We start from the raw sequence: 21874 nt of genomic DNA, 5'->3' as shown, positions 1-21874 counted from the left end.
GTAATACTCGCTGGTGTAAATACAGCATATGCAGGGCGCATTCGCACAGGCGAGTCCCCTGCGCAATGTCTGATGGATGGCGGTACGGTCGGGCAGGGCGTGTAGACAGAACGCAGTGATAATTCACATGAAAGCGATGGGCGATAGAAAGGAGACGCCACTTCGCAGGCGGGAAAACTGCGCAGGTGAGAATGAAACCATTGAACTTCACTGGTTCCATAATGATGCGTCTTCACTCCCTCGTGCCAGCGTGAAGGGGGTAAAGGCTGCAGCAGGTGATACTATTCTAACACTTTGTAACCTCGCTGTTTCTACGGATGTAGCGGTTAGATCATGTGTTGCGCCGTAGGGGGTCTGGGAAGGGCGGCTCAGGGTAGATGAGGGTCTCTGTGGGGACGTGGGAGCAGTAGCAGGGATCATGATTGTGAATGACAATACAGGTTGGGTCAGGTTCTGTTGTCATGGCGATGGAGTAATGACATAGGAGGGGCGGAGCCTAGCACACCTGGCCTCAGGTGAGATTGTCTCTGAGAAGTGAGCCCTGCTTGTGTCTGCCAGCCAGGCTCATGAAGCTGCCCCCAGAACACTGGAGTGAGGGGCTGCAGAAGACCGACATGCCACCCAATGAGACCGCAAGAGGTGGAGAGACAGCTGGGAACACGTCCCCGGCACAGGTGAGAGGGAGGGGGTGCACAAAGGGAGAGTAAGAAAGTAGGATGACAGGGGAACGGGGGCGTCGGAGGGAGACAGTGGGCGAACGAAGGCGTCGGAGGGAGGCGTCTGTGGGGAACGGCGGGGGCGAACGGAGGCGTCTGTGGGAGACGGCGGGGGCGAACGGAGGCGTCTGTGGGAGACGGCGGGGGCGAACGGAGGCGTCTGTGGGAGACGGCGGGGCCGAACGGAGGCGTCTGTGGGAGACGGCGGGGGGCGAACGGAGGCGTCTGTGGGAGACGGCGGGGGCGAACGGAGGCGTCTGTGGGAGACGGCGGGGGCGAACGGAGGCGTCTGTGGGAGACGGCGGGGGCGAACGGAGGCGTCTATGGGAGATGGCGGGGGGCGAACGGAGGCGCCGGTGGAAGACCGCAAACGGAGACAGCTGCGAACGGAGGCGTCGTAGGAAGACGGCGGGCGAACGGAGGCGTCGTAGAGAGACGGGCGAACGGAGGCGTCGTAGGGAGACGGCGGGGCCGAACAGAGGTGCCGGTGGAAGACAGCAAACGGAGACAGCGGGCGACCGGAAGCGTCGTAGGGAGACGGCGGGCGACCGGAGGCGTCGTAGGGAGACGGCGGGCGACCGGAGGCGTCGTAGGGAGACGGCGGGCGACCGGAGGCGTCGTAGGGAGACGGCGGGCGACCGGAGGCGTCGTAGGGAGACGGCGGGCGACCGGAGGCGTCGTAGGGAGACGGCGGGCGACCGGAGGCGTCGTAGGGAGACGGCGGGCGACCGGAGGCGTCGTAGGGAGACGGCGGGCGACCGGAGGCGTCGTAGGGAGACGGCGGGCGACCGGAGGCGTCGTAGGGAGACGGCGGGCGACCGGAGGCGTCGTAGGGGAGACGGCGGGCGACCGGAGGCGTGGGGGGGGGATAACGGAAGCGTCGGTGGAAGACAGCGAACTGGAGGCATCGGGCAGACCAGCGGGGAGACAGCGGGCGAACTGAGACATCGGGGGGGGGGGGGGGGGGGACGGAGCCATCACCATCAGAGGGAGGCTTCAGGGGGAATGGAGTTGACGGTGGGCGAACGGAGGCGTGTGTGGGAGACGGCGGGCGAACGGAGGCGTGTGTGGGAGACGGCGGGGCGAACGGAGGCTGTGTGTGGGAGACGGCGGGCGACCGGAGGCGTCGTAGGGAGACGGCGGGCGACCGGAGGCGTCGTAGGGAGACGGCGGGCGGACCGAGGCGTCGTAGGGAGACGGCGGGCGACCGGAGGCGTCGTAGGGAGACGGCGGGCGACCGGAGGCGTCGTAGGGAGACGGCGGGCGACCGGAGGCGTCGTAGGGAGACGGCGGGCGACCGGAGGCGTCGTAGGGAGACGGCGGGCGACGGAGGCGTCGTAGGGAGACGGCGGGCGACCGGAGGCGTCGTAGGGAGACGGCGGGCGACCGGAGGCGTCGTAGGGAGACGGCGGGCGACCGGAGGCGTCGTAGGGAGACGGCGGGCGACCGGAGGCGTCGTAGGGAGACGGCGGGCGACCGGAGGCGTGGGGGGGGATAACGGAAGCGTCGGTGGAAGACAGCGAACTGGAGGCATCGGGCAGACCAGCGGGGGAGACAGCGGGCGAACTGAGACATCGGGGGGGGGGGGGGGGACGGAGCCATCAGAGGGAGGCTTCAGGGGGAATGGAGTTGACGGTGGGCGAACGGAGGCGTGTGTGGGAGACGGCGGGCGAACGGAGCGTGGGGGGGATAACGGAAGCGTCGGTGGAAGACAGCAATCTGGAGGCATCGGGGAGACCAGCGGGCGAACTGAGACATCGGGGGGGGGGGGGGGGGAGTCATCAGAGGGAGGCATTGGGGGAAATGGAGTTGACGGCGGGCGAACGGAGGCGTGTGTGGGGGACGGCGGGCGAGCGGAGGCGTGTGTGGGGGACGCGGCGGGCCGAGCGGAGGCATGTGTGGGGACGGCGGGGCGAGCGGAGGCGTGTGTGGGGGACGGCGGGCAGAGCGGAGGCGTGTGTGGGGGACGGCGGGCGAGCGGAGGCGTGTGTGGGGGGACGGCGGGCGAGCGGAGGCGTGTGTGGGGGACGGCGGGCGAACGGAGGCGTGTGTGGGGACGGGTGGGGCGAACGGAGGCGTGTGTGGGGGGACGGCGGGCGAACGGAGGCGTTTGTGGGGGACGGCGGGCTAACGGAGGCGTGTGTGGGGGACGGCGGGGCGAACGGAGGCATGGGGGGAATAACGGAAGCGTCGGTGGAAGACAGCAAACTGGAGGCATCGGGGGAGACCAGCGGGCGAACTGAGACATCGGGGGGGGGGGGGGGGGGGGACGGAGTCATCAGAGGGAGGCGTTGGGGGAAATGCAGTTGACGGCGGGCGAACGGAGGCGTGTGTGGGGGACGGCGGGCGAACGGAGGCGTGTGTGGGGGACGGCGGTGCGAACGGAGGCGTGTGTGGGGGACGGCGGGCGAACGGAGGCGTGTGTGGGGGACGGCGGGGCGAACGGAGGCATGGGGGGGATAACGGAAGCGTCGGTGGAGACAGCAAACTGGAGGCATCGGGGAGACCAGCGGGCGAACTGAGACATCGGGGGGGGGGGGGGGGACGGAGTCATCAGAGGGAGGCGTTGGGGGAAATGCAGTTGACGGCGGGCGAACGGAGGCGTGTGTGGGGGACGGCGGGCGAACGAGGCGTGTGTGGGGGGACGGCGGGCGAACGGAAGGCGTGTGTGGGGGGACGGCGGGGCGAACGGAGGCGTGTGTGGGGGACGGCGGGCAAACGGAGGCGTGTGTGGGGGATGGCGGGCGAACGGAGGCGTGTGTGGGGGACGGCGGGCAAACGGAGGCGTGTGTGGGGGGATGGCGGGCAAACGGAGGCGTGTGTGGGGGACGGCGGTGGCGAACGGAGGCGTGTGTGGGGGACGGACGGAGGCGTGTGTGGGGGACGGACGGAGGCGTAGTGTGTGGGGGGGACGGCGGGGCGACGGAGAGGCGTGTGTGGGGGGGACGGCGGGCGGACGGAGGCGTGTGTGGGGGGGACGGCGGGCGGACGGAGGCGTGTGTGGGGGGGGACGGGCGGGGCGGACGGAGGTGTGTGGGGGGGGACGGCGGCGGGACGGAGGCGTGTGGGGGGGGCGGGAGCGAACGGAGGCGTGTGGGGGGGGCGGCGAACGGGAGGCGTGTGGCGGGGGCGGGGCGAACGGAGGCGTGTGAGGGGGCGGCGGGCGAACGGAGGCGTGTGAGGTGGACGGCGGGCGAACGGAGGCGTGTGAGGGGGACGGCGGGCGAACGGAGGCGTGTGGGGGGGTCGGCGGGCGAACGGAGGCGTCGGATGCTGGACGGAGGCGTGGGGCGGGGGAATGGAGTCATCGGAGGAAGGCGTCAGAGGTGACCAAAGGCGTCTGTGGGAGATGGCAGGGGCGAATGGAGGCATCGGGGAGAACGGAAGGATTGGTGGAAGACAGCGAACGAAGGCGTTGGGGAGAACAGAGTCATCGGAGGGAGAATGTGGGCGTAACGGAGTCGTTGGAGGTGACCGGAGGCGTCGTAGTGAGACGGCGGGCGAACTGAGTGTCGTAGTGAGACGGTGGGCAAACGGAGGCGTCGGTGGGAGATGGCGGGGGGCGAATTGAGGCATCCGTGGGGGAGAGGGAGACGGCAGGCGAACAGAGACGGTGGGGGAACCCGAAGTGTAATGTAGCGCTCCTGTTGGCGTGGATGATCTATAAATAGCCAGTATATTGTGTGTATACAGCAGCCGGTGACATCACCGAGGAACGCCCTGCCCTCCAGATAACACTCCGGCGCAGGACGTCTCTACTCTGCAATGTCCTAGTAGACTTTGGTGTTCTCTGCAGTTACAAGATCTCTGCTTGCTGTCAGTGACTGGGAACAATCTACATTCAGAGGCTTCTATACTGTTCATTCAGCTGCTATTTTGTTACATTGTATCTAGTGCACAGTGATACTTTGTAACAAACTATCAGCACCAAAGGGAGAGTTCTATTGCAGACTACGTCACTGAGGATTGTCTATGCTGGATGCAATTGGAGCAAATCTGCAGCTGCGAGGTGTAATCCCAGGGACATCGTGGATGCGTGTTTAGCAGCGCTCTTTATTTACTGCATATTTGATGGTTTTTGGTGCCATTTCCGGCATGCTGAGGGGCTCCTGACTGCCCGCCTTCGATGCGTATTTACAGGAGCACATTGACTTTAGGGGACGTTTACAGACCAGACGCACGGCTAAATATCCCAATACGGGCCAATGGGATATAGCTGAACGTATTATGAGGGGTGCAAATGCGCCGAGTGAAGGCTGATTGCTGAAAGGACACTTCCTGTTTTTAGTGGTCTGGAGGGCGGGCCTTACTTCTGATTGGCTCTTTCGTCACTTGTTCGCCAGTACCTGCACTAAGGTCCCATGAAGGTGATCTAAAGCAGGCAATCCTGTGGAGTAGGTCAGGATGATGTTATGTAAAGCATGGCGGCGTCCCTGAGTCATCCCCAGCAATGTAAAGCATGTGTGACTGACTGTGATCATGCAGGATTAGATACATCAGTCGTCGGGTTGGGAGGAATTCACCTTTTATAACTGATCATAAAGTGCTACATGTAATGAATAACCGAAATTATATGTCACTTGTGGCCATCATCATCATCATCATCATCATCATACTGAGGATTCCTTTAAAGGGAAGTCTCACAATGAAAGTCACTACAGTCAGCCTCTCCCTGGCTGATAACAGGGAGTAATAGCTTGTATTCTCCTGTCCTACAGTCACCTCTGCCTAGCCTGACATGGCTGATAAAAGGGAGTAATAGCTTGTATTCCCCGGGGCGTAGAGGAGTAGTTGCTGCATCGCCTCTCATCTCCCACTGAGGAGTCATACTAGTACCCATCCACTTAGTGCATTCCAGCTGTGTCCAGAGGGGGAGCTGCGGGTTATGAGATCTCTGATCGCCCTTCAGGAAACCTTTCCATTCTCATCAGTCAGCTCCTCAGGAGACCCTTAACCCCTTCCCTGCTGCCACCTCTGCTGCTCTCCAGACTCCTCATCTCGGAGGACGCCGCGCCGTTTCCAGCACTCGGAGCTTCGGTCTTCTTGGAATTTAGTTTCATGTTCTCTTGCCAACAACCTTCACCTGGAGTCCTCCGATCAGAAGCTGAGCGGTAGGGAGGTCCGATTCCTCATCACCTGCCAGAACATCACACCAGATGCGCCAAACCTATCACAGCGCCTCCTGCTGGATGATGCATTAGATACAGCTTTAGATACAAAATCTCTTGTGTCACATTGTTGCCCCTCATAATTTCTTCTCTCCTGATAATCATTTCTTGTTTCTCTCCGTCTTCTCCCCCGCACGCCGTTCCCCTGAGCCTCTTCGTCTTCTCCCCCGCTGCACGCCATCCCCCTGGGCCTCTCCGTCTTCTCCCCCGCCGCACGCCGTCCCCCTGGGCCTCTCCGTCTTCTCCCCCGCCGCACGCCGTCCCCCTGGGCCTCTCCGTCTTCTCCCCCCGCCGCACGCCGTCCCACCTGGGCCTCTCCGTCTTCTCCCCCGCCGCACGCCGTCCCCCTGGCCTCTCCGTCTTCTCCCCCGCCGCACGCCGTCCCCCTGGGCCTCTCCGTCTTCTCCCCCGCCGCCCACGCCGTCCCCCTGGGCCTCTCCGTCTTCTCCCCCGCCGCACGCCGTCCCCCTGGGCCTCTCCGTCTTCTCCCCCCGCCGCACGCCGTCCCCCTGGGCCTCTCCGTCTTCTCCCCCGCCGCACGCCCGTCCCCCCTGGGCCTCTCCGTCTTCTCCCCCGCCGCACGCCGTCCCCCTGGGCCTCTCCGTCTTCTCCCCCGCCGCACGCCGTCCCCCTGGGCCTCTCCGTCTTCTCCCCCGCACACCGTACCTCTTGGTCGATCTATCTATCTACCTACCACCCATTCTTGTTGTCAGCACAGTACATGGACCTTTCTATAGATGCAAGACAAGAGTCTTGTTCCTATAATAACAGCTGCTTTCTGTTTTGTCTTTCAGCAGTTGCCATCAGCCCCGGAAATCACAGGATCCGAAAATCAGGATGATGTCACACAGCCATCACATGACCAAGCTGTGGCCCCCAGCGTGCCATCTCAGCCTGTCCGGGAGACCTGGGGTGGGAAGTACGAGTTCCTGCTCATCCTGCATTGGCTACTGCGTCGGTCTGGGGAACGTCTGGAGGTTTCCATATCTGTGTTACAGGAATGGAGGAGGTGAGGACCAAGGGGTCCAGGCAGGGACTGGGGGATCCAGGTGAGGACGGGGGTTGTCCTGGAGACGTATCAGATGTTGGTGGTAATGGGGGGTCTAATCTGTGGTCACTAGTTTGTGTTAGTCCTCGGCGTGTGGTGGATTAGTATTCCGAGGGGCGTTGGTTTAGGAACTCTTTAATGACTGACGGGCACATGTGAGCCCTGCATATAATACCCCAACGAGATCGGGGTGGGTGGCGCAATTTTATCCACACGTGAATTGCCACGTCTATAAAACAGAAGGGGAGGATGCCATTCAGGAAATCTGGGGCGATCCACTGGGTGGCCGTGTTGGTAGTCACCGGCTTCCCAGGGATTGTGTAATTAGCAGGCGTGGTGTTCCCCGGAGCGGTCAGACACGGCCGGCGCGCGACACAGCAGATTTGTTTACCATTTCCATCAATTATCATCTAATGTGTTTCTATTTATAATGAATTATTTAACGGGCGGAACTGGCCAGACCTGTCGCTAATTACTGTACAGTATGAGGTCGTTACCACGCCACGGGCCCTGCCATGCACTCCACTGACCTACTTCTTCTGTTCACATTGCGCTCAGCGAAGACTTCACATGACGTACTCTTGGTTCACGTAGGGGTGCCGTCCCCCCCCCCCCGCCCCCCCCCCCCCCCCCGTCTCCTCGCCCTCTGTGTTGCCCTTCTCTCCCCCCCCCCTTGCCCTCTGTGCTGTCTCTATGCCCCCCCCCCGTCTCCTCGCTCTCTGTGCTGCCCTTCTCTTCCCCCCCCCCCTCTGTGCTGTCTCTATACCCCCACCCCCCGTCTCCTCGCTCTCTGTGCTTGCCCCCACCCCGTCTCCTCGCCCTCTTTGCCGCCCCCCCCCCCCGTCTCCCCCCCTTGCCCTCTGTTCTGTCTCTATACCCCCCCCCCGTCTCCTCGCTCTCTGTGCTGCCCTTCTCTCCCCCCCCCTCCCCTCTGTGCTGTCTCTATACCCCCACCCCGTCTCCTCGCCCTCTGTGCCGTTCCCCCCCCCGTCTCCTCGCCCTCTGTGTTGCCCTTCTCTCCCCCCCCCCCCCCCTTGCCCTCTGTGCTGTCTCTATACCCCCACCCCATCTCCTCGCCCTCTGTGCCGCCCTTCTATTCCCCCCTCCCCTCTCATGGCTCCCCCCCCCCCCCCCCCCCCCGTTATCCCTGATCTCCAGTGCTTTGATCGACTGTAAAAGACACAAGATTTCCCAGCAGCGTGGTGGGCGTACGGCCACGGAAGGGGTCTGCAGACTTCATCTAGCAACAGAAGCCATTACAAGGAACTCCCTCCACCAGGAGACAACTCTTGTTTCTTTTGCGCACTCCCTTGTATATAGGAAGCGTGTGGCGTAATCTGCTCCGGCATGTGGCAGCTGGGAGGGCGGACAGGCCCGGACACGACCGCAGGAATGTACCGTCTTGTCAGCGCCGCGTCCGCACCGCGTATGACTCACAGCTCGCCTTATGGGATAGCCAGCAGATTTACGTATGTCGCACAGCGCCGTGATTGTTTACCAGCAGAGGAACCAGCGTGATTGGGAACCAGCGTATGAGACGCAGTCGCCCGCCGCCGGACGTCAGCCAGAGCCTCACAATACCGCCCCCTACTTGTGGGAATTCATTTCAGTTTTAATATAGATCGGCGGTATTTTTTTGCTGGCGAATACTGACAGGTGATATGAAGGAAACCGCGTGCGTCTGATGCGCACCAAATGCGTCATACTGTAGACGCCATCTTGGTAAATTGCTGCACATGCGTCCTGAGCCGCATTTGTCTTTAGCCACACCCATTTCTTGCGCACAAGTGATATTGGTCACAGAGGCATTAGATTCGTATTCCGTACTCGCGCCATTTTATTGTAAACGGTTAGTGGTTATTGTGACTCCAAAACAGCCAATCAGATCCCAGCTGTGACGCTAGCTCCTCCCTCTTGTCTCTGCCCAGGAGCCTTCCTCATCCCGTACTCCATCATGCTCTTCTTCACCGGCCTCCCGCTCTTCCTCATGGAGCTGAGCCTGGGTCAGTACGGAGCAGCCGGACCCATCACCGTCTGGAAGTGCTGCCCCATCCTGAAGGGTGAGTGTGAGGTGGCGCTGCCCCCGAGGGGTGGTCCGCCGCCCCGTGTGACCGCCCGTGTCCCCGCAGGTATCGGCATCGGGATGCTTCTGGTTTCGGCGCTGGTGTCGTTATATTACAACGTTATCATCGCTTGGACCTTCTTCTACCTGGGCAAATCCTTCCAGAGCCCCCTGCCCTGGTCCTGCCAAGCCCCCGACTACGCCCCGCTGTGCCAGGTAAGACTGGTTCTCATTGAGGGGGGGAGGGGGTTATTACACGGAAGGCCTGTATCTGCCATGCGTGTTGTGTGTTTACCCCACAGAACAGCTCTGCGAACGGCTCCAAATTCAGCGCCTCGGAAGCGTTCTGGAAGTAAGTGAATAGCATCATCACATGTAGAGACCCACGTGTGCCGGTGCAGAGCGCCGCGCGCATCCGTCCGTCTCTGCAGAGCGCCGCGCGCATCCGTCCGTCTCTGCAGAGCGCCGCGCGCATCCGTCCGTCTCTGCAGAGCGCCGCGCGCATCCGTCCGTCTCTGCAGAGCGCCGGTGCAGCCGGTGCAGAGCGCCGCGGGCGTCCGGCTCAGTGCTGGTACTGATCTCTATCACTCTGTGCACTGACCTGTTGCGCCCCCTGTGGTTGCAGTGAGAAGGTCCTTGGAGTGGTGCACAGCTCGGGCCTCAGTGATCCGGGCCCCGTGCGCTGGGAGCTCGCCCTCTGCCTGCTGGCTGCCTGGACCATCATCTTCCTCTGTATGCTGAAGGGGATCCGCAGCTCTGGGAAGGTGAGCGGCTCCATCACCCCGATTAACCCCCTAACCCCCAAACTTTCCCCCTGCGCTGGTCTCACCTGCTCTGCTGTCTGCAGATTGTGTATTTTACAGCCACCTTTCCTTACTTTGTCCTGGTGGTCCTCATCATCCGGGGGGCAACGCTGGAGGGGTCTATAGACGGCGTCCGCTTCTACTTGTCAGCTGATTGGGAAAGACTGCAGAGCGCTCAGGTACCACCACTACCCTATATACACCACACAGAGCGCTCAGGTACCACCGCTACCCTATATACACCACACAGAGCGCTCAGGTACCAAACCACCGCTACCCTATATACACCACACAGAGCGCTCAGGTACCACACTACCCTATATACACCACACAGAGCGCTCAGGTACCACCGCTACCCCGTATACACTTCCATAGAGCAGTCAGGTACCACAGCTACCCTATATACACCCCCACAGAGAACTTGGGTACCACAGCTACCCTATATACACTTCCATAGAGCAGTCAGGTACCACAGCTACCCTATATACACCCCCACAGAGAACTTGGGTACCACAGCTATCCTATATACACCCCCACAGAGAACTTGGGTACCACTGCTACCCTATATACACCCCACGAGAACTTGGGTACCACCGCTACCCTATATACCACACAGAAGGTTTGGGTACCACCGCTACCCTATATACCCACACAGAAGGTTTGGGTACCACCGCTACCCTATATACACCCCCACAGAGAACTTGGGTACCACTGCTACCCTATACACCACACAGAAGGCTCGGGTACCACCGCTACCCTATATACACCACACAGAGCACTCTGGTACCACTGTTACCCTATATACACCACACAGAGCGCTCAGGTACCACTGCTACCCTATATACACCACACAGAGCACTCGGGTACCACCTCTACCCATTATACACCCCCATAGAGCAGTCAGGTACCACCGCTACGCTATATACACCCCCACAGAGAACTTGGGTACCACCGCTACCCTATAAACACCACACCAAAAGGCTCGGGTACCACCGCTACCCTATATGCACCCCCACAGAGGACTCGGGTACCACCGCTACCCTTTGAACTGGCTTCAGTTTGTCTATCTCTTTTTTTAAAGTGAAGTGCCCAGAACTGGACCCAGTATTCCAGATGAGGTCTGACTAAGGAAGAGTAGAGGGGATAATGACCTCACGTGATCTAGCCTCCATGCTTCTCCTAATACATCCCAGAATTGTGTTTGCCTTTTTGGCTGCTGCATCACATTGTTGACTCATGTTCAGTCTGTGATCTATTAGTATACCCAAGTCTTTTTCACATGTGCTGCTGCTTAGCCAATTCCTCCCATTCTGTATGCGCTTTCTTCATTTTTCTTGCCCAGATGTAGGACTTTGCACTTCTCCTTGTTAAATACAATTCTGTTAGTCGCCGACCACTGTTCAAGCTTTTCTAGATCTTTTTGAATCCTCCCTCTCTCTTCCCTAGTGTTAGCTATCCTCCTAGCTTTGTGTCGTCAGCAAACTAGATCAGTTTCCCACAATTCCCTCCTCCAGATCATTTATAACAATGTTGACCAACACTGGGCCCAGGACAGAGCCTTGTGGTCCCACTTGATACATTCTCCCACTTGGATGTGCAGCCAGTTATGACCACTCTTTGAGTACGATCACTCAGCCAGTTGTGAATCCACCTAACAGTTGTCCTGTCAATTCCAGATTTGGTCATTTTTTCAATACGTATGGTATGAGATACTTTGTAAAATGCTTTACTAAAGTCAAGATATACTATATCCACCGCATTTCCCTGATCAACCCGGTCACTGATTCTGTCATAGAAGGAATTAGATTCATCTGGCATGACTTGTTTGTTACACCTCATGCTGGCTCTGGTTAATTACTCCATTCTCATCCAAGTACTTGCATACATGCTGTTAATAATTTGTTCAAAGATCATGTCCCGGTATAGAAGTCAGGCTCACAGGCCTGTAGTTTCCTGGATGCACCTTCTTCCCATTTTGAAGATAGGGACAACATTTGCCCTTGTCCAATCTTCTGGAACTTCTCCTGTTTTCCAGGGATTTTCAGAGATTCAAGCGAGTGGTTCAGCAATTTCCTTTGCTGCTTCCTTCAGTATCCTAGGATGTAATTCATCTGGACCTTCAGACTTGAATTCATGTAAATTAGCTAAGTGTTCCTCACCATCTCTCTGCTTACAGATAGCCTGCATTATTTTATTCCCCCAATAGCACAGGGAAGATCAGATGATGTTACATCTACTTTCTGAGAGAAAACAGATACAAAATAGGAATTTAATAGTTCTTTCTTCCCAACATCATTCTTAACCAATTCACCATTTTCATCCTGTAAGCATCCAATAGCTTCTTTGACTTTTCTTTTGCTTTTGACCCCCAAATCCTTTTTATTGCTTTTGGCCTCTGTTACAAGCCCCAATTCATTATCAGCTTTAGCTTTTCTGACACTTGCCCTACAGTTTCTGCAGACTGTATTATATTCTTCTTTAGATATTCCCCCTCATTCCATTTGATAAACATATTTTTCTCCTCTATAACATGTGTACAAGTTCTGTGTTCATCCATCCGGGTCTCTTTAAATGCTTCCCATTCTTCCTTATTTTAGGAATTGGTAACGATTGCACCCCCCATAGAGCACTCAGGTACCACCGCTACCCTATATACACCCACACTGAGGCTCAGGTACCACCGCTATGCTATATACACCCCCCCCCCCCCCCATAGAGCACTCGGGCACCTTTACCACCCTATTACACCCACACAGAGGGCTCAGGGAGCACCACTAACCACACAGAGGGCTGAAGTGCCACCATCACCCTATATATCCTGATAGGGAGCACTCGCGTAGCATAGCTACCCTATATATACCTATATGCAGTTCTCGGGTATTGCCACCATACTATATACACTCAGAGTGCCGAGATACCACTGCTACCCTATATACTCTCCCATAGAATGTTCAGGCATATGCAGCCCTCGGGATACCACCGCTGCCCTACATAAATCCATAACGTCCATATAAATCCACACCCATATATGTCCCTTTGCCTCTAGAGCACCCGGACGCTGCCATTACCCCATATACATATATGTGTGCGTTCCTCTCCATGTTTGTTTGTCTCTCAGGTGTGGAATGATGCGGCGTCTCAGATCTTCTACTCTCTGGGCATCGGCTTCGGCGGGCTGCTCTCCATGGCCTCCTATAATAAGTTTGATAACAATGTGATCCGGTAAGTGATGAGGTCTATGTGCACACCGCCACCACCAATGGGGGTGATAGTCCTAGTACCCTACAGCTCCTATAGAGAAGGTACACCACCCCAACCACTGCGGGTGATAGTTCTCCAGGTCCTCCTATATAGAACCATACAGCTCCTATGGAGAAAGGTACACGGCTCCAGCAAGTGGGAGTGATAGTCCTTTATAGCACTCTACAGCTTCTATAGTGGAAGGTACACCGCCCAAGCCGCTAGGGTGATAGGAGCTGTAGGGTTACTATATAGGAGGGCTATGTAGGGAGATACCTCGCCCCAGCTGCTTGGGGTGATAGCCCTCCATGTCCTCTTATATAGCACCCTACAGCTCCTATAGATGAAGGTACACCACCCTAGCCGCTGGGCGTGATAGTCCTTCCAAGTCCTCCTATATAGTACACTACTGCTCCTATAGATGAAGGTACACCACCCTAGCCGCTGGGGGTGATACTCCTCCCAAGACCTCCCATATAGCACCCTACAGCTCCTATGGAGGACCATACACCGCCCCTGCCGCTGCGGGTAATGGTCGGCTGCACCCTATACAATAATGTATCCTTGTATCTTGGCCGCTCCTCTGCAGGGACACTCTGGTCATCGCCATCGGTAATTGCTGCACCAGCTTCTTCGCAGGATTTGCCATATTCTCTGTGCTGGGTCACATGGCCTGGAAGAAGAAGGTCCCGGTGGGGGAGGTCGCAGACTCAGGTAAGTGTGCGTTATGGAGGCTCCTCTGTCCCCTCTGGCGGCTGCCTCCGCCTGACTGTCCGCTCTCCCCCGCCAGGTCCAGGCTTGGCCTTCGTTGCCTACCCAGAAGCCCTCGCTCTGCTGCCGGGCTCCATCTTCTGGTCCATCCTCTTCTTTCTAATGCTCTTTACTCTGGGAGTGGACACGCTGGTAAGTGACCCTCCTGTTGCTCTGCCTGTCAGTCTTCATGGATCCTCACAGAACAGGGATAATAAATGGACCCTTGACCTGCCGCAGCAGCACAGAGGCCACGGTCCTACTACCCCACCCTCTGTGCGCAGTGTCCACAGGTGACGCGCTTGTCTCCTCTTCTCTCCCGTCAGTTCGGGAACATGGAGGGGATTACCACCGCCGTCCTGGACGAGTTCCCATCGCTGCGGGAGTGGAAGCGGAAGACCATCTTCCTGGCCGTGCTCTGCTTCGTTTTCTACCTGCTGGGGCTGCTGCTCGTTACCGAGGTGAGAAAGACTCAAGCATGACCTGCAGGGGGCGCACAGCTGGTATGGGGCCCCCGCGTGTGTTTTAGCCTCCCTGTTCAAAGCTATAAGACTGTGCGGAGGCACTGTGGGTACCCCAACACGGGGGAAGGGTATAATGGTTACACCCTAACATGATGCAGGGGGTAACATACAGGATTGATATCTATCCGGGGGAAGGGTAAAATGGTGACACCAAAACACCATGCAGGTGCCATAGAGAGGAACCGGACAGATACAGGGGTTGATATCTGTCTGGGGATAAGGGTATAATGGTAACTCCATGCAGGGGTTATAGAGAAGAACGGGACATATACAGGGACTAAGATCTGTCCGGGGGAAGGGTATAGTGGTGACTTCCAAAACAGTGTCTGGTATAGGGCACATTATGGAGGTGTTATTTCCCCACAGGGCGGCATTTACTGGTTCACCCTCATCGACGCCTACAGCACGAGCTTCGGCTCATCATCATCACCCTCTTCATGTGTCTCGGCATAGCCTTCTTCTATGGTGAGTTACAAGGTGGAAGGAGCAGGATCCCTACAGCACTGTGGATGTCAGAAGGGAGGGGGGAGATGAAGGAGCAGGACCTCTGCAACACAGAGGATGTAGGAGGAAGGGGGGGGTTGTGAAGGAGCAGGACCCCCGCAACACAGAGAATGTCAGAGGATGTGAGAGGGGGGTGAAGGAGCAGGACCCCCCGCAACCCAGAGGATGTCAGGAGGGGAGGGGGTGAAGGAGCAGGACCTCCACAGCACAGGGGATGTCAGAGGGAGGGAGGGAGGGTGAAGGACCAGGACCTCCGCAACACAGAGGATGCCAGAGGGAGGGTGAAGGACCAGGACCTCTGCAACACAGAGGATGTCAGAGGGAGGGTGAAGGACCAGGACCTCTGCAACACAGAGGATGTCAGAGGGAGGGTGAAGGACCAGGACCCTCTGCAACACAGAGGATGTCAGAGGGAGGGTGAAGGACCAGGACCTCCGCAACCCAGAGGATGTCAGAGGGAGGGAGGGTGAAGGAGAGGGACCTCCGCAACCCAGAGGATGTCAGGAGGGGAGGGGGTGAAGGAGCAGGACCCTCCACAGCACAGGGTATGTCAGAGGGAGGGAGGGTGAAGGACCAGGACCTCCGCAACACAGAGGATGTCAGAGGGAGGGTGAAGGACCAGGACCTCCGCAACACAGAGGATGTCAGAGGGAGGGAGGGAGGGTGAAGGAGAGGACCTCCGCAACACAGAGGATGTCAGGAGAAAGAGGGGTGAAGGAGTAGGCCCTTTTGCAACACAGAGAATGTTAGAGGAAGGGGTGAAGGAGCAGGACACTCGCAACACAGAGGATGTTAGAGGAGGGGGGCGGCATGAAGGAGCAGGACCTTGCAACACAGAGGATGTCAGAAGGAGGGGGGGTGAAGGAGCAGGACCCTCGCAACACAGAGGATGTCAGAGGGAGGGAGGGGGGTGAAGGAGGACCTCTGCAACACAGAGAATGTCAGAGGAGGGTAAAGAAGCAGGACCTCTGCAACACAGAGAATGTCAGAGGGAGGGGGGGAGGAGCAGGACCTCCAACACATAGGATGTCAGGAGGAAGGGGGTGAAGGAGCAGGCCCTTTGCAACACAGAGGATGTCAGGAGGGGAGGGGGTGAAGGAGCAGGACCTCTGCAACACATAGAATGTCAAGGAAGTGTGAAGGAGCAGGACCTCTGCCACACCGAGGATGTCAGGAGCGGGGGGGGGGGGGGGGGGTGAAGGAACAGGCCCTTTGCAACACAGAGGATGTCAGGAGGGGAGAGGGTGAAGGAGAAGGACCTCCGCAACACAGAGGATGGCAGAGGGAGGGAAGGGGGTGAAGGAGCAGGACCTTCACAACACAGAAGATGTAAGGAGGGTAGGGGGTGAAGGAGCAGGACCCCCGCAACACAGAGGAGGTTAGAGGGAGGAAGGGGGTGAAGGAGCAGGACCTCTGCAACACACAGGATGTCAGAGGGAGGACGAGGGGGGTGAAGGAGCAGGACCTCCGCAACCCAGAGGATGTCAGGAGGAGGGGCGTGAAGGAAGAGGACCTCCGCAACACAGAGAATGTCAGAGGGAGGGAGGTGAAGAAGGACCTCCACAACACAGAGGATGTCAGAGGGAGGAAGGGGGTGAAGGAGCAGGACCTCTGCAACACAGAGAATGTCAGGGAAGGGTGAAGGAGTAGGAGCTCTGCAACACAGAGGATGTCAGAGGGAGGGAGGGGTGAAGGAGAAGGACCTCCGCAACACAGAGGATGTCAGGAGCAGGGGGGGTGAAGGAGCAGGCCCTTTGCAACTCAGGGGCTGTCAGGAGGGGAGGGGGTTAAGGAGAAGAACCTCCCCAATGCAGAGGATGTCAGAGAGAGAGGGGGGGGTGAAGGGGCAAGACCTCCACAACACAGAGGATGTCAGAGGGAGGGGGGGGTGAAGGAGCAGGACCTCCACAACACAGAGGATGTCAAGAGCAGGGGGGTGAAGGAACAGGCCCTTTGCAACACAGAGGATGTCAGGAGGGAGAGGGTGAAGGAGAAGGACCTCCCAATACAGAGGATGTCAGAGAGAGAGGGGGGTGAAGGAGCAGGACCTCCGAAGCACAAAGGATGTCAGAGAGAGAAAGGGTGGGTGAAGGAGCAGGACCTCTGCGACACAGACGATGTCAGGTGGGGAGGGGGTGAAGGAGAAGGACCTTCGCAACACAGAGAATGTCAGAGGGAGGGTGAAGGAGCAGGACCTCTGCAACACAGAGGATGTCAGGCGGGGAGGGGGTGAAGGAGAAGGACCTCTGCAACAGAGAATGTCAAGGAAGGGTGAAGGAGCAGGAGCTCTGCAACACAGAGGATGTCAGAGGGAGGGAGGGGTGAAGGAGCAGGACCCCCGCAACGCAGAGGATGTCAGAGGGAGGAGGTGAAGAAGGACCTCTGCAACGCAGGGGGATGTTAGAGGGAGGGAAGGAAGAAGGACCTCCGCAACACAGAGGATATCAGAGGGAGATGAAGTAGGACTCCCACAACACAGAGGATGTCAGGGAGGGGGGAGGAAGGAGCAGGACCTCCGCAACACAGAGAATGTCAGAGGAAAGGAGGCGGTGAAGCACCAGGACCTCCGCAACACAGGGATGTCAGAGGGAGGGGAGGTGAAGGAGCAGGACCTCCGCAACACAGGGAATGTCAGAGGGGGGGGGTGAAGGAGAAGGATCTCCGCAATATAGAGGATGGCAAAGGGAGGGAGGGTGGGAGAAGGACCTCCATAACACAAAGAATGTCAGAGGGAGGGTGGAGGAGCAGGACCTTTGCAACACAGAGGATGTCAGAGGGAGAGTGGGGTTAAGGAGCAGGACCTCCACAACACAGAGGGTGTCAGGAGGAGGGGGGAGTGAAGGAGCAGGACTTCCGTAAAACAGAGGATGTCAGAGGAAGGGAGGGGGTGAAGGAGCAGGACCTCTGCAACACAGGGGATGTCAGAGGGAGGGGAGGTGAAGGAGCAGGACCTCCGCAACACAGGGAATGTCAGGGAGGGGAAGTAAAGGAGCAGGATTTCTGAAACACGGATGATGTCAGAGGAAGGGGGGGTGAAGGAGTGGGACCTAGCAACACGTAGGATGTGAGAGGGAGGGGCTAAAGGAGCAGGACCTCCGCAGCACAGAGGATGTCAGAGGGGAGGGGCTTAAGGAACAGGACCTTCCCAGCACAGAGGATATCAGAGGGAGGGGAGGGGCTGAAGGAGCAGGACCTCTGAAAAACACAGCAAATGTCAGAGGGAGCGGAGGGCTGAAGGAGCAGGACCTCCGCAGCACAGAGGATGTCAGAGGGAGGGCTGAATGAGCAGGACCTCCACAAAACATAGAGGATGAGGGGGGAGGGGGTGAAGGAACAAGACACCCACCGCACAGAGAATGGCATAGGGAAAGGTCTGAAAGACCCCCACAACACAGATGTCGTCAGGAGGGATGGGGCTGATGGAGCAGACCTCTGCAGCACGGATGTCAGGAGAGGCTGCAGGAGCAGGATTCCTGCAGTACAGAGGATGTCAGGAGAGGCTGCAGGAGCAGGATCCCTACAGCACAGAGAATGTCAGGGGGGAGGGAAGCTGAAGGAGCCAGACTCCTGCAGCACAGAGGATGGAAGGGGCAGGGTGGGACTTGTATAGTGGAAGCAGAAGGGTTCCTGGCAGCACAATGTATTTTCAGCTGCTGCTTCTTCTCATGGTTTTATGTTCTGCAGGTGTAAACCAGTTCTGCCAGGACATTGTGGACATGATCTGCCGCTGCCCCCCCTGGTGCTCCAAGCTCCTCCTCTACTTCAAGGCGTGCTGGGTGTTCTGTACGCCCGTCCTGCTTCTGGTGAGTGATACACCGCTGGACATGCCATTATATGATGGACTTGGCTGTGTTGCCCTCTGCTGACGCTATGTATTACAGCAGGCAGAGGTGCAGTGACTGCCTTCTAGTGATCATAGCAAAAAGTATTTGCCCCCTGTGTGTCAGCACTCATCTGTTTTCCATCTTTGCAGTTTATTCTCTTCTACATCTTCATGGAGATGTACAACACGCCATTGCGCTACGGCGCTACGAGTACCCCCGCTGGGGAAGGCTCTGGGGGTGTGCATGGGGGCGCTGTGCTGCATCCAGATCCCCATCTGGGCAGCGGTCGCCATCTTCCAGCAGACCGGGACGTTCCTTGATGTGAGTACATATGGTGATACTGTGCTGTCTCCCTCCCCCACGCAGTCCTTTTCTTGACCCCCCCCCCCCCCCCCCCCGTCATTGTCACTATCCAATTTTAATTCATATCACTTTTAAATTGTTGCAGAGATTAAGAACTCTCTCCGGCCGTTGAACTCCTGGCGCACGTCCAGCGAACAGCGGGATCAGTCTACTGAGGTCGTTGACGTTCCTTACACGGTGCACCTGACTACCCTCGACTTCACTGACCTCACCTGGCAGGATGGGGGCAGCAGTGAGGTGTGAGGCTCCTCCCTCCTGCAATCTAGAAATACCTCATTGTACAATAATCTACCTGACGTTGCCAATTCGGGGTCAGCAGCCCTCCCTTCTGTGCCAGGAGTGTAACGGGGCTTTCTCCAGCGACTCTGGTTTATGTCTCTGCCAGTAGCTCATCTTGTATGGTGGGATTCAGGCAGGGCTGGTCTCTGCCAACTCAGTCTGATGGAGACAGATCCTGCCCTTAGAACTCCTTGTTGTACAAGGACTCCTCTGTATAAGAGGCCGTCACTGGTTACAAAGTAACACTGTTCTCAAGTCGATGATATTGGGCCCCTCTGACCACAGACTGTGCATCCAGCCCCGTCCTTTCAGGTCCTACAGGAGACCTCTGCTGCCGCCGAGGACATGCAAGCGCCGAGACAGGATGGAGATTTTCTGCAATCATTATCAAATATACAGTTTCGTTATACATCAGCAACCTACGGGCCCTAGGTAGGGCCACACCTTAGAATCAGCCTTAATGCCCAGCTGAAAGGGTCAAGCCATATCCTGAGGATACTCCTGATATCTACTGCCATCACGCCCGGCGCGGAGTGTGGAGATCACTTACCGTCCCAATGGATCCAGTACCAGTGGGGGTCCATCACTGCCTTGACTATAGACTGTCAGCACTGGTGCAGGCTCTGGTGGGCTGGAGGCACATGGTGCTAATATGTGGATCTCTTACGGTTGGGGTTCACTAACTTTTTGATACTTTAGCATTTGGTTTTGATGAAATTAAAATTTGGTAAAAGTGAAATAGAATAGGTGATGTGAGCAGAGGGCAGGGTGGGGGCATTGTCATCTGACTGCTGCGTATCATGGTGCACATACAGGGTTCTAGGTCACACAGACTGAATCTTACTGCCTAGTGCTGATCCCAAGAGCATGACATTTCCCAGACTGATTGTTCTCAGCAAGAGAAACCACGTAATCCTGTAGATATGATACCTTGTAATGGCTAACAAAAACACATGATGTAATAATTGGGAGCTTGCGAACCAACGCAGGGTACTTCTTCAGGCTTATGGATTGGATCTGAAGAGCATGCATATTTATACACACTTATAACATACATACTTATGACAAGGCACAGATACGGATACACACACACACACACATATATATATATATATATATATATATACACTTATGACAAGGCACAGATATGGATGGGATTGGTGTTGCAGAATTTGTTTTGTCTAGCACTGATAGTGGAGTGAAAGTTTTATGGTCCCTAAATTACTGTTGGGGGGGGGGGGGGGGGGGTCGTCAGGCTCGAAATGTTACCAGAGGTGCACAAACATTTTTAGCTAATACTGATAAGGGAGTGAAAGTTTATGGTCCCTGAATTACTGTTGATGGGGGTCTTATCTGTGCAATAAAATGTCTCACACTTCCCATTCACGCATAAATCCTGGGAATAGTTTAACCCCGTATTCAGCGGGTCAAAGATTGTTATCAATTTATATTCCCAAATTCTTCTGTGGTTTTGTGACTTGAAACCACCCTTCAATATCAAAACTCTCATATCTCCTATGTCATGTCCATGGCTAGAGAAGTGTTCGGCCACAGGTAATTCTCTTCTTCTGTGTATAATCGTGTGGCGATGAGATCTCATCCTGGCTTTCAGTTTTTGTCCGGTTTCCCCAACATAAAGACCCCCAACAGGACATTTACTGCACCGGATCAGGTACACAACATTGGACGAGGAACATGTGAATGTCCCTGGGATCTTATAGTCCTGCTGTGTGTTGGGGATCTGTATCCTGTCCGCAGTCAGTATATGTCAGCAGGTCTTACAGCTCCTTACATTACAGGGATCTTATAGTCCTGCTGTGTGTTGGGGTTATGTATCCTGTCTGCGGTCCGTACATGTCAGCAGGTCTTACAGCTCCTTACATTACAGGGATCTTATAGTCCTGCTGTGTGTTGGGGTTATGTATCCTGTCGGCAGTCCGTACATGTCAGCAGGTCTTACAGCTCCTTACATTACAGGGATCTTATAGTCCTGCTGTGTGTTGGGGTTATGTATCCTGTCCGCGGTCCGTACATGTCAGCAGGTCTTACAGCTCCTTACATTACAGGGATCTTATAGTCCTGCTGTGTGTTGGGGTTATGTATCCTGTCCGCGGTCCGTACATGTCATCAGATCTTACAGCTCCTTACATTACAGGGATCTTATAGTCCTGCTGTGTGTTGGGGTTATGTATCCTGTCCGCGGTCCGTACATGTCAGCAGGTCTTACAGCTCCTTACATTACAGGGATCTCATAGTCCTGCTGTGTGTTGGGGTTATGTATCCTGTCTGCGGTCCGTACATGTCAGCAGGTCTTACCACTCCTTACATTACAGGGATAAGTTCCTTTTTGGGTGTCAGAGGGTAATGCACTCCTGATTATAAAGTTCCTCAAGTTAGGAGGTTGCCTGTAACACAGAAGCGGAGGGTCCGGGAATATGGTGTTCAGACGGTCATCCTTGTGCAGGGTATGGTGGAGTTTTCTTGCGGTTTTCCTTAGTACCTCTAGTTGCAGATTGTAGGTCACTACTCGAGGCACACGATGGTTTCTTTCCTTCTCCTTGTATTGGAGTAGTTGATTCCAGGGTATCCTGGT

The 21874-nt window shown here is 56.7% G+C and overlaps 1 pseudogene; it reads left to right on the top strand.

Annotated features, from left to right (window-relative positions):
• Positions 1-502: 502 nt before the first annotated feature.
• LOC136591574 (sodium-dependent proline transporter-like) lies at positions 503-20020 on the top strand (annotated as a pseudogene).
• The last annotated feature ends 1854 nt before the right edge of the window (positions 20021-21874 follow it).

Source organism: Eleutherodactylus coqui, chromosome 1, assembly GCF_035609145.1.
Source record: "Eleutherodactylus coqui strain aEleCoq1 chromosome 1, aEleCoq1.hap1, whole genome shotgun sequence".
Lineage (NCBI taxonomy): Eukaryota > Metazoa > Chordata > Amphibia > Anura > Eleutherodactylidae > Eleutherodactylus > Eleutherodactylus coqui.
Note: the sequence above shows the minus strand (reverse complement) of the source record. Positions and strands in the feature narration are given on the sequence as shown.